The sequence below is a fragment of the Benincasa hispida genome, chromosome 1 (genome assembly GCF_027475165.1).
Source record: "Benincasa hispida cultivar pf3 chromosome 1, pf3_genome.v1.1, whole genome shotgun sequence".
NCBI classification, from domain to species: Eukaryota; Viridiplantae; Streptophyta; class Magnoliopsida; order Cucurbitales; family Cucurbitaceae; genus Benincasa; species Benincasa hispida.
In genome coordinates this window covers 16,152,323-16,163,481 of record NC_143478.1, presented here as the reverse complement: position 1 = coordinate 16,163,481, position 11,159 = coordinate 16,152,323, and positions in this window count along the sequence as shown.

Here is an 11,159-nt window from a genome sequence, read left to right as displayed (position 1 = left end):
TGGAGAAAATATATTTAAATATGATTTAAATATATGAAGATGAATTTGTGTAAAAATTAATTTAATATTGGATATTAAATGAATTAGAATTATTTAAATTGTTTAAATAATTATTTATTAATTTCATTAGAAAATTAATTTGTAAAATTAATAAATTTTTATTTTAGAAATAAAATATGATTTTAAAATCAAAATAGATTTTGGAAATTGAAAAATCACACAAACTTGAAAAAATGGGTTTTTCAAGTCATCTTCAAAGTAGGTTACAAGGAACCCACCTCCTCCTTTGGTTTTCTCCAGGCATGAGTTGCATCCCATGCAGCACATCTCTTTACATGATAGTCTGCAATATATTGAAGAGATTGGAATGAAGAAAAGGGGTTGAACCGACTGAATTTTTGTTGAAAAATTCTGATGAAGAAGGTGTTCTTCAATGGGTTAGTTCAGTGAGCTTTCTCCATATTCCCTTTGATTCCAGCTTATTTTGAGTCCCACAACTCAATCTAGAGCACCAAGAGGATAGTAGAGAAGATCTTGTGGTGGTCTCCACAAGGATACGGAGGATTTTACAGTTGAAAATGGAGATTTCGTTTGTTCGGCCAAGGTATGTTCTTGAAACCCAACATACTCTGGTTTTAGCATGTTTCTTTTCAACCAAAATTAATGAATTAGAATGGTTATGGATTCTGATTTCATTCACTACGTGATGGTGTCCATCCAACAAATTCTTAGTTCCCTACACGAGCATGTAGTCCCTCGTTCTCCGAAGATACTTAAGGATATGCTTGACTGCGGTCCAGTGAACCTGTCCTAGATTAGACTGATACCGCTTGACTATTCCCCCAGCATAGCAGATGTCTGGTCTAGTACAAAGCATCACATACATCAAATAGCCAATGATAGATGCATATCGGACCCATTTCTTCTCCTCAACCTCTTGAGGCATCTTATGACGCATTTCCTTAGACAATGTAACTCCATGCCTGAAATGCAGTAGACCCCTTTTGGAGTTCTGCATCGAGTACTTGAGCAACATCTTGTCAATGTACGTTACCTGAGACAGCGCTAGCACATTATTCTTCTGGTCTCGAAAGACCTGAATACCAAGAACAAACTGAGCCTCTCCCAAATCTTTCATTTGAAATTCGGTCGCTAGCCAGTTCTTAACTACAGCCAATAGTACTACATCATTCCCAATGAGTAGGACATCATCTACATACAACATTAGGAAAACTACTAAACTATTGATGATTTTCTTGTAGACACAAGGCTCATCAACATTTTGGTCAAAGCCGTATGATTTAATTGCAGTATCAAATTGAATGTTCCAAGATCGAGACGCTTGTTTCAGCCCATAAATGGACCGATTCAGTTTACAAATCTTTTTCTCTTGACCTTGGGCTATGAATCCCTCGGGTTGCACCATATAAATGGTCTGCTCAAGATTACCATTCAGAAAGGCAGTCTTGACGTCCACTTTCCATATCTCATAGTTATAATAAACGACAATGGACAGGAGGATGTGAATAGACTTCAACATGGCAACAGGCGAGAAAGTATCCTCATAGTTGACTCCCTCCACCTGGGTATAACCCATTGCCACAAGTCTAGTCTTGAAGGTTTGCATTTTCCCATCGATACCCCGTTTCCTCTTGTAGATCCATTTGCATCCTATAGATTTTACCCCATCAGGTTGATCTACAAGATCCCATACTGAGTTGAAGTACATCGACTCCATCTCGAGATCCATGGCTTTGACCCATTCATCCTGGTCAACATCCTCCATTGTCTTCTGATAAGACAATGGATCCTCAATGTCGCCATTGGCTACCATAGCCAGGATTTTCGTAAAACTCATATAACAAACAGGTGGGTTTGAAACCCTCCCACTACGTCGAGGTTCCTTCAACTCTTGAGGTAAAACTGACCTACCAGATGAACTATCATCAATAACTCTTGCTGATGAAGCAAGCCCTTCAACAACTCTTGTTGAAGTTTCAGTAGTTTCGTTGGAAAGCTCACGTAAAACGATCTTACTATGTGGATTGTGCTCCCTAATATGATCCTCCTCCAGAAAGGTAGCGTTCATAGATATAAACACTCTGTTTTCCATACGATCATAAAAGTAACCCTTTCGTGTAACTTTGGGGTAGCCTACAAAGAGGCACAACCTCGACCATGGTTCCAATTCCTTTGGATTAACCTCAAGCACATGTGCTGGGCAACCCCATATGTGGAAGTAATGCAAACTAGCTTTATGCCCATTCCACAACTCCAGAGATGTTCTCGCAACACTCTTAGAAGGAACAGAGTTGAGTATATACACTGCAGTCTCTATTGCAAAACCCCAAAACGAGTCCGGTAAGGAAGCATAACTCATCATCGACCGAACCATGTCCAACAAGGTTCTGTTTCTCCTCTCTACTACACCATTCTTCTTAGGTATATATGGCGCTGAGAGTTGGGAAACGATTCCATGTTCTATCAAATAGTTCTGGAACCCCGAATCTAAAAACTCTCCACCTCGATTCGATCGAAAATGTTGGAATTGGTGTCCTAATTCTCTTGGAGTCTCCTTGTTTGTAATATATACACATTATTTATGAATAAAATAAGAGTTATTTCATTCTGGCATTTACTCATATCCAATAAACAAAGCTTCATAGTTATCGTATGTAAAATTAAGCATGTATATGAGATATACAAGTGGATCATGCTTTAAGTGATAACCTAAATAGGTCCATAGTATAAGGATTAAGGTGGGTACCTGATCCTAGTGACACTACGGATATAGTTCGCTTTGTAGAGGTTTACAAGTGTTGTGAACTACTATAAATGGTAGATCCTGACCATTCATGTGGAGATATACGAGCGGGGGTGTTCTATACAAAGAGTTTGTTTAAGACCAAACCACGAGATGATTCATCTCTGTATATAACGTCGTTGATAATAGAGACTTACATTTGTCCTATACAAAGAGCTTATCCTATACAATTGTAATTTTGAATCTTCATATACGATTGAAATTTGGAACGATCCTTCCGCTGCTCATGGAAATCCTCATATCCGATTTCCTTCAATTGGTATCAGAGCCAGGTTGTTCTGATAATCCAAATTTCACTTCTGTTTTGAACTTCTTTTACAGTCGTGGTGGGTTTTCTGCATTGCGTTTAATCGTTAAATGCATTTATGGTTGGCATTGATGAATGTTTACAGGTTAATTGCCTCAATTTAAAGCTTTCTTTAAATTACAAAGTGTTAATTTATAAGCCCCTGTGTTTTTAGGCATAATTAACATGCAATCAAGTCTTTAATTCAAAGAGGTTAAGTTAGTGTAGTTGTTCATGCTGAAGTTTCGAAGCATGGAGATGCGGTTCTCAACAAGGAAGAAGACCAAGAGTTGGTCGTGTCGTGTATCCTGAGGTGAATGATCGTTGGGGTTTAACTAAATGATCGTGTAGATTTATCTATACGATCGTGTAGTATTTACTAAATGATCGTTTAGCATGGGGTAAATCGTTTACTCTATTGTGTAGCGTTGGTTGCCCGATCGCATTGATGCTGGAGGTAGACAATCGTAATGGAAGCACATGATGCTCATCGTTTAGAAAAAGGCACGCGTTAAATGATCGTGTAGTTAGCATGCTCATCATATAGTCACTGACTACACGATCACACGGTACACGATACGAAGGCGCTCGCTCAGCGATCGTTTAGACGATCGTGCTTCATTGCATTATAGTCGTTTAGAATATTGTATAGAGTTTGCGTTATGCAGAGCATGTTGCACGATTGCATACCTCATGCTTCATCGCATAGTAAAAGGTACATGATCGTTGCTAAACGATCGTTTAACTCTAGGAGCGTTGGTAAACGATTAAGAAAGTGTTTGTTCTTTCGTGTAGACGATCGTAGGGTGTTTCTTGCACGATCAGTGGAGAGCGTTGCTTCGCCCAGATGGTTCAAGACTCGATTCACCTGTTTGAACCGAAGACTCCTGCTTTTTGTAATAATTAGCTTGTTGTTTTGAGGATTTTGAGGCAATTTTACCCGGTTCATCAACATTTGTTTATTATACATATGATGTATGTTGTTTATATGGCAAAGTGTTTGACATATAGATTTAAAACCCACCTTAGATTGCGCAATTATTCATACATCATGTATTATAAGTGTTATAATATTGCATGAAGAAATTACATGAAAGCATGTGCATGCACCACGAAATATAAGAGTTATATTTGTGCATGCAGTGAGCATATTCATGCATCATCTTTATATTATAAGTGTTATGGTATAAGGGTGTATGGAAGCATGTTTTTGCTTGATTTGTTGCTTGTTTGTATAAGAGTTATATAAAAGTAGCAATGAATAAACAATGCATTGAGCATGACACTTAGGTTGTTTATAAAAGTTATGAATGCCTTGTATATGTTAGCTTTGCATTGTTGTTTTGGTTGTTTCTATTATAAGTGTTATAAAGGAAATTAGAACTAAAATCGATAAGAAGAGTTGCATGTGAACTTAGGGTGAACTCATGGTTTTAAAAAGGTTTTAAAATTGGATTGAGATAGACCTAAATTCAAAGGTTCTAATGATATTAGTAACCTAGTTTAATCTTTTTAATCGGTTTAATAGGATTAAATTGATTAGCATAAAAGATTAAAATTGTATTAAATCTATCTATAAGGGACCTTTTGTCTAAGGCGGGTTCTGTCTAGGCTGGGGTTCTTAAGCTGACGAAAACGGAACACTCCTACCTGGAAACCTACCTGGAAAGATGAATTAGATAGATTTACTGCAAGCATGCGACATTGGTCAAAGACTCCGTTAAAGAGTTTAATAGATGATGATCAAAAGTTGTTTCAACTATCCAAGGTAAAAGTTACTCCTGGGCAAACCTAAAAAGTAACTTAGTTAAAATTCTTAGTCATGTTTTTCTAAGTAAACTAAACCCTAGTTTATAAAATGCTCAGTGGGAGGAAGAGATGTATCTTCTCCCTGAATGTTCACGTCGTGAGATTCATGTTTATCCTCGTGGTGCCCTGGGAGCATCCCCCTTCAGATGGTGTTTACATGAGTCAATATCAAGGTGGACGGAGAGAGTGTTTATAGTAATTGGGTGAAAGATGTGTGTCAACACATCATATGGCCTCTATCATTGGTTCACACCATGAGATCATTCTGTACTCCCTTGTGGCGCCTTAGGTGTGTCCCCCTTCGGATGGGTTTTGTGCAGTTGGTCAAGATCAAGGTAAACTCTAGAAATGGATAGGTTTGCTTTATGTTTTTCCGCAATCGGTTTTTTCCCTTCGAATTGGCTGCTTAAGGCGAAACTCTAAGACCTAAAATGGTGGGTCACACTTACAAGAGATTATAAAGTAAGTTAATGATCTCTTGACCAAATCAATGATGGCCAGTCGTTATAGAAGCAAGAGTTATTCTGGTATTAATGACTGGTTGAGAATTTCTCATTCAAAGGAGGGATTACTGACCTCCCTTCGGCGGCTTTTATCCTAAACCTTTCAAGTGCCATTGTGAAACTAAATGTCACACAGGGTTCATATGAGCTTTGCTAAACCCTATTGGATGTTGTATTGTTTTTCAACGGGTCTTTGCTTAAAACCTAACGTAGATCAATGTGTTTTTTTTTCAACAACTTGTACGTATTTCCGTTTAAAGCCTTTAGTTTTACCAATTACATACAGTGGAAAAAGTCTTGTAAAATGTTTTTCATAGTAAACGACCTCGAATTTGTCATGGTTGAGGAATGTCCTCAAGTCCCGACCCTTGATGAACCGCGAAGTGTTCGCAATGCATATGAGGTGTGGATGAAGACTAATTCATTGGCTCGACTTCACATTTTGGCTAGCATACTTGATGCTTTGGCCAAAAGGGTTAAGAACATGGTCATTGCATGTAAGATCATAGACTCGTTGCAAGTTTTGTTTGAACGTCAGTTCTTACATTTCGAGCACAAAGGGATGGATGACAAAACCAGTAGTGACAATTCTAAAGTTAAATTTCAGGAAGAGGAAGCAATTGTTGCTAACTCTACTGATGTTCATGGAAGAGAAGTGTTCTCTGAAATGCAACTTGGAGATTATTTAAGTTATGATACTGATTCCACTACTCTCCAAAAGAAAAGGTGTCTAAAGACAGTAAATGTGATTTATTGGTCTTGGAGACATGTTTGGTAGAGAACGATGATTCTGCTTGGATCCTAGATTTGGGTGCTACCAACCATGTCAGTTCCTCTTACCAAGGATTCAATTCCTGGAAAACGTTGCCACAGGGAGAGATGACTCTTCAAGTGAGTACTGGTGAAGTTATTTCAGCTGTTGCTGTAGGCAGGCTGAAGTTATTTATTGACAAGAAACGTTATCTGTTACTGGATAATGTTTTCGTAGTTCCTCATATCAAGAGGAACTTAATCTCGGTTTCTTGTCTTATTGAACAAGGTTATACCGTCTCTTTTTCTCAGAATAAAGTGTTTATTTTCAAGAATGGAATGGAGATTGGTTTTGGTTCAATGGAAAGTAACTTATATGTACTAAGGTTGTTAGTCATAAAATCCTTGTTTAACACAAAAATGTTCAATACAGCACAACTAAAAGACCAAAGGTTTCTCCTAAAGAAAACGCCTATCTTTGGCATCCAAGGTTAGGTCACATCAACTTCAATAGAATTGAGCAGTTGGTGAAAAGTGGACTTCTAATGAGTTTAGAAGAAAATTCCTTACTGGTGTGTGAATCATGCCTCGAAGGCAACATGACCAAATGACCTTTTACTACAAAAGGTTACAAAGCCAAGGAAGCCTTGGAGCTTGTACATTTTGACCTCTGTGGTCCGATGAGTGTTAGGGCTCAAGGTGGGCATGAATATTTCATCTCTTTCATAGATGATTATTCATGGTACGGGTATCTCTACCTAATGCAACGTAAGTTTGAAGCTCTTGACAAGTTCAAGGAGTATAAGGCTGAAGTTGAAAACTTGTTAGGTAAGAAGATAAAAACACTACGATCTGATCGTGGTGGAGAGTCTATGGACCTCTAATTCCAGAACTATATAACAGAACATGGCATTTCGTCCCAACTCTCGACCTCAGGTACACTTCACCACAATGGTGTATTAGAAATGACAAACAGAACCTTGTTGGACATGGTTCGGCCTATGATGAGTTATGCTCATCTTCCAAACTCATTTTGTGGTTTCGCAGTGGAGACTGCTTGCTATATTCTGAACAACGTTCCCTCGAAAAGTATTTTTGAAACACCTTTTGAGTTGTGGAGAGGCCATATAGGTAGTATACGCCATTTCAGGATTTGGGGATTTCCGGCACATGTGCTTGTGACTAACCCAAAGAAGTTGGAACCCCGTTCGAAAGCTTTCCTCTTTATAGGCTACCCTAGGGAAACGAAAGGTGGATACTTCTATGATCCGAGTGAGAACAAAGTGTTTGTTTCTACAACTGCTATCTTCTTGGAAAAAGACCACATCAGGGATCATAAACCACAAAGTAAGCTCATTTTAAATGAGATTTCTAGTGAGACTAAGACTACTGTGGGTTCAACAAGAGTTGTTGATGTTTCTACATCTAGTCAACCAACTCAAGAGTTGAGATTGCCTCGACGTAATGGGAGGGTTTTGAACCCACCGGATCTCTACATGGGTTTGACTGAAGCCCAAAACGTCATTTCTAATGATGGGGTTGAGGATTCATTGTCTTTTAAGAAGGAAATAGAGGATGTTGACAAGGATGAATGGATTAAAGCCATGAACCAGGAAATGGAGTCTATGTACTTCAATAACGTCTGGGAGCTTGTGGATCCACCTAATGGGAAAAGACCTATTGGGTGTAAATGGATCTATAGGCGAAAGAGAGGTGTAGATGGAAGGGTGCAAACCTTCAAGGTTAAACTCGTGGTAAAGGGTTATACCCAAGTCGAGGGAGTTGACTATGAGGAAACTTTCTCACCTGTTGTCATGCTCAATTCTATCAGGATACTCCTGTCCATAGACACATTTTATTATTTTGAGATATGAAAAATGGACGTCAAGATTTCCTTTCTGAATGGTAATCTTGAGGAGACCATCTATATGACTCAACCAGAGGGGTTCATCATTCCAGATCAAGAGCTAAAAGTTTGCAAGCTTAATAGGTCCATTTATGGGCTGAAACAAGTGTCTAGATCATGGAACATTAGATTTCACACTGCGGTCAAGTCGTTTGGCTTTGATCAGAACGTTGATGAGCCTTGTTTTTACAAGAAGATCATCAATGGCTCAGTAGTTTTCCTGGTACTATGGAAGATATCCTACTAATTGGGAATGATATAGGGTATCTCACTAACATTAAAAGTGGCTAGATGCCCAGTTCCAACTGAAAGATTTGGGTGAGGCACAGTATGTACTAGGGATCCAGATTATTCGGGATCATAAGAACAAGAAGTTAGCCTTGTCTCAGGCATCGTACATTGATCAAATGTTGATCAGGTACAGGATGCAGAATTCCAAGAGGGGTTTGTTACCCTTCAAGCATGGAATCATTTTGTCTAAGGATCAATGTCCTATGACACCTCAAGAGGTTGAGGAGATGAGACGGATTCCCTATGCTTCAGCTGTAGGATGCTTGATGTATGCAATGTTGTGTACCAGACCCGACATTTACTATGCAGTAGAGATTTTCAGTCGGTATCAGTCCAATCAAAGATTTGATCACTAGATGGCAGTTAAGACGATCCTTAAGTATCTTCGGAGAAGGAGGGACTATATGCTCATCTATGGAGATAAGGATCTGATCCTTACAGGATACACAGAGACTTTCAGACTTATAGAGATTCTCGCAATCGACATCGGGGTCAGTGTTCATCCTAAATAGAGGGGTTGTAGTGTGGCAAAGCATCAAACAAGGATGTATCGCAGACTCCACTATGAAAATCGAATACATAGCCGCTTCTGACGCAGCTAAGAAGGTTGTTTGGCTGAGGAAATTATTTTCAGATTTGGAAGTTGTTCCAAATATGGATTTGCCTATCACTCTCTATTGTGATAACAGCGGGGCTGTGGCAAATTCGAAGGAGCCTCAGAGCTATCATCGGGGCAATCATATAGAAGGAAAAAACCACTTGATCAGGGAGATTGTGCATCGCGGTGATGTGATAGTCATAAAGATCGCGTCAGAGCACAACGTTGCTGATCCCTTTACAAAGGCTCTCACGGCTAAAGTGTTCGAGGGTCATCTAGAGAGTCTGGGTTTGCAGGACATGTGACATCTTGTCTAGGGCAAGTGGGAAATGATACTAGGGTATGCCCTAGTTTATTGTATATTATACATGTCTTTATCTTGTATTGTATATTAATCTCCCGAGGCATTAGGACAAGTCGGAGATTGTTGGGATAGGTATCCTAATTCTCCCAGAGTCTCGTTGCTTGTAATATATACACATTGTTTATGAATAAAATAAGAATTATTTCATTCTGGCATTTACTCATTTCCAAAAAACAAAGCTTCATGGTTATCGTATGTAAACTTAAGCATGTATATGAAATATACAAGTGGATCATGTCTTAAGTGATAGCCTAAATAGGTCTGTAGTATAAGGATTAAGGTGGGATACCTGATCCTGGTGACAATATGGATACAGGCCACTTTGTAGAGATTTGTAAGTGTTATGAACTACTACATATGGTAGATCTTGACCATTCATGTGGAGACATGCGAGCAGGGGTGTCCTATACAAAGAGTTTATATAAAAACGGACCACGAAATGACGCGTCTCTGTATATAACGTCGTTGATACTGAAGACTTACATCTCATCTAAACAACCATAGGTGACATGACCTCAATCCAGAGTGTTTTGGGAACTCCTGCCCTTGAGGGCGGTCCTTTGATTAGTATGGGTGAGAGTGGTTAGATTGCCAACTCAGCATACGTACCTTTTTGGGGACTTGTCTAATTTGGGAGCTGAGAACTCAGTTACACAAAATGGAATTCACTTTTTCCCCGAAGCAGGGGTAAGTAGATAGATTGCTCCCTTAAGGGCTGATTCCGGGTCTTGAATACAGTGGCCATAGCTTCTCTTTGGAAGAGAGGACTCAGTCATAGTAGGACTATGACTTATGTTCATTATAGGGATCAGTGGTACTTAAGGAGTTAGATGTAACTACAAGGGCATAACAGTTATTGGTCGAGCTGTACTTACGAGCGATCTGTGACGAGTTATCGCACTATTGATTGGTTAAGATGGACACATAATATATCTGTACTAAGAAGAGTTCAGCTGTCGGTCTTTAGTGGAGTGTCTGGCAGGTAACAGATGGTGGATCTCATGACTAAAGAGATTAGTCAGTCATTAACATACCGTTAGAGCTTCGAGCTATAGGTTCGTAAGGTCCCCTTGGTAGCTCAATGGATTCAAGTTGAGGATCAGTTCTTGGTGTTGATTTGAAATGTTTAAATTGAAAAGAGGTAATTCGATTATATATGATATGATCGGTATGGTGCATGAGATACATCAAGTGGAGGATTAATGTAAATGAGATTTACATTAAGTGCCATGGAATAGAAAAAGAGCTATGGTTTATATGTTTCATGAGATGAAATATTAAAACTATAGGTTATAAATATAGTATGATAAGTTGGTTATCATATATATTTATAATAATATTAATTATTGGATAATTATCTCTTTTTCTCTAATAACCAATTGAGTGGGAGGTTATTGGTGGTTTCATGGTAATCGTGAGATAAAAGAAAAAACGTTTTCCTAAATTTAGTAGTAGTTTTTTAGATTTCCACTCTCGAAAAGTACTCATGGAAAGGTTGTCAAGTAAACTACATTTACTAAACGACAGCTTGGAGAGACTAGACGATCATGGAATGTTTCTATACGATAGGCACTCAGCTGGCTGATGAGTTAAACGATTGTGTAGCTTTAGCTAAACGATCGCATAGCTTTGGTTAAACGATTGTGCATCGTAATATACGATAGGCTTTGACATCTCCCACTTGCCCAATTGTTTACACGATTGTTCTTCTCCGGTCTCTACCTCTAACATAGTCCACACAGAGCCCACACTTCCTGATTCTCACACCGATAATACTAAGGTAGCCATTGTGGTGGTGCCATACTCAACTCGACATATTCGAGGTTTT